The sequence below is a fragment of the Condylura cristata genome, unplaced genomic scaffold (genome assembly GCF_000260355.1).
Source record: "Condylura cristata isolate star-nosed mole 26May11 unplaced genomic scaffold, ConCri1.0 scaffold00040, whole genome shotgun sequence".
NCBI classification, from domain to species: Eukaryota; Metazoa; Chordata; class Mammalia; order Eulipotyphla; family Talpidae; genus Condylura; species Condylura cristata.
In genome coordinates, this window is record NW_004567141.1 from 5415975 (window position 1) to 5418395 (window position 2421).

Here is a 2421-nt window from a genome sequence, read left to right on the forward strand (position 1 = left end):
TCTGCACCATTTCGGGCCAAGGAGGAGGGAACAGGCGGCGCGAGGAGGAGAGGGAGGGAGGGCCGGCTGTTAAAATGTCAGTCGCTCCCGGCTGTCACCGGAGACCCCCTCTGAGGATGGCGCCCCTTCCCAGATCACTCGGAGGCTGCCGTAACCCCTGGACACCAACAGCCGGGCGCGCCCCCAAGGCGCCGGTCCCCACCCTGACCCCAACACCCAAGAGAATTACAGCCCACTCCACTTGTCCCCCACGGCACACTCCCTAGCACAAACAGTCCCCATGTAATCTCCCACCAGCGCCACGCGAAAACACAGCCCGCTCCGCGAGTTCCTCCCAGCCGGGGAGGCCACCCCATCCCACCCCTCAGGGGGACGGTCTAGACCACCCTCCACCCCAACCCAGGACGGGGTGGGGGAGGGGGCCTCTTAAAGCGGCAGGCGCTTTATTTTTCTCTACTCACCCGCCACGCTGGGAAAAGGGGGGATGTCACGACTGGGAGGGGGAGCCCTCGCCCCTACTCCGGGAGATCTTCAACACCGGGAAGCCGCGGCTCCCGGCGCGGGGAATAATAAATGAGGCCGGCGTCCGCGCGGGCCCTGGGCGGCGCCTGGGGGCCTGGGCCCCCGTCCTGGGCGCGGAGGTAGGCAGGCGGGCGGCGGGCAGGAAGGGGACCGGGGCCGAGTGCCCGAGCCGCCTCGGCTGTTGTTGATATTTTGCTTCCTTCCTCCTTTCGGGCTCCAAAGGTAACTCCTCCAGCCCCCGGGAGTCGAGGCCGACGTAGGCACAGCTCAGCCTAGCTTGAGGGGTGGGGGAAACGGGAGCTGATGGACAGGCGGGGGGCCAATGGGAGGAACCCGTGGGGGCGGAGGGGCGGGGCCGTGGCAGGGGCGGTACCGGGGACGGGGCCCCGCCCCTCGCCTTCCTTGGGCCGTCCGGGCCGGGCCGGGCCGGCCCCCACCCCACCGCCCTTCCAAGCTAGGCTGCAGCACCGCGAACCGTGGATCCCTCCGCCAGCCCGGAGGGAGGGAGAAAGGGCCTGAGCGAGGCAAAGTAGGGTGCCGAGATCCAGAGGCCTTTAGGGGAAGCGGCCCGCGCCGGCAGTGCCCTCTGCGAGCTCGCCGGACGGCTGCCTAGTACTGCTGCCACCATGCGCTCGAGGAGGTCTTTTCCGGGAGGCTCCGCGGGCCGCGCTCCCACTCTCACACACTCAGGCCACCTCGACAGCTGTCCGCCTCGCCCCAAGCCCCAGGGGACTTGGGAGGTGGGCGACTTAAGTAGATAAACTAAGGGTAGCCGGTAACTGTTTGAAGATTCCATCTCCCACACTTAAGTGTGTCGTCGTCGCCCCACTTAAAGGGGCAAGTTCTTGGGCCGGGTGGGGGGTGGGGGGTTACCTGGGGAGCTCGTTTGCTTCCTCTACCTGTGACAGTCCCCCTCGTAGGGCCCGGTTCGGCAGACGCCCGGCAATTTAAAGCGACAGCTCATAGTTCTTGGGTGACCTAATCCCTAGCGCCTGTGGGCCCCAGAGCACTTACAGCTGAGGGGGGCAATTTAAAGGGGCGGGATCCTAATTTCCCCCAGCACTGGAAACGCCCCAAAGCATCCTATTAAAGAAGTAGTAGTAGCTCTTTAAAAATTTATAATAAAAATTAGAAATTCCTGGTTGCCCCAGGGTGTGGTGAATCTTTCCGTGCCCTACAACAGGAGTGTGGGTGTCATGCTTACTGGACAACTGCCCCTTCAGACTTCCTCTCCAGAGTTGCTATAACCTCCAAGTCCTGCTTGCTTTCTACCTTACTTGGAGCTTGAGGAAACAATGGGATCTTGCTTAGATAGCAAAGAACCTTGCAGAACAGAAGAGCACTCAGTTCTTCACACACCATGATTTCTGTCGGTGTCTGATTTACCAGATAGAGACTGGATTTTGGGTGAACTGCTAAAGACACTGATAAAAACAGAAAAAGGCAGTCTTGGTGATAAGAATCCACTTTGGAGTGGTCAAGCTGCCTTGGTTCAAGTCCTCATTCACCATTTATCAACTGTGATTTCAGGCACATTAACTCCCCTGGACTTCAGGATACTCATGGGAAAAATAGAAATGGTGATGTTAGTAGATTACTCATAAATTTGGGGTGAAGATTAAATTAGTTCATACAAGTAGGTTCTAAAACAGTGCCTTGCCCTGCATCATACTAGCTCAAGGGCCAGAATAAAAGACCCCTATAGGCACACTCTCCCATACAAACTTCAAAGGAGGCAATTTCAGCAGCATTACTCTGCAAATAGTGTGGAGGCTTACCTTGGGTATCCTAAGACCAGAGGCTAGCAGGATCCTATTTCCTTGGCCCCTGTTTCCAACTTTCCCACCTGACCCCTCCTACAGAAAACCTAATTTAAAGTGTCCTACTTTGTCCCCAAAT

At 58.6% G+C, this 2421-nt stretch overlaps 1 protein-coding gene across 4 annotated transcripts in view; it reads right to left on the reverse strand.

The window, feature by feature from the left end:
- MEF2D (myocyte enhancer factor 2D) overlaps positions 1-1454 on the reverse strand; it is a 32996-nt gene extending 31542 nt beyond the window's left edge. For 3 of the 4 annotated variants that reach the window (XM_012733342.1, XM_012733343.1, XM_012733346.1), the window contains exon 1: positions 462-789. The gene's annotated coding sequence lies outside the window, so the exon portion shown is untranslated. Of the gene's footprint in view, positions 1-461; positions 790-1395 lie in introns of those variants that run through there. The other variant, XM_012733345.1, reaches the window with a different exon arrangement.
- Between the last annotated feature and the right edge of the window lie 967 nt (positions 1455-2421).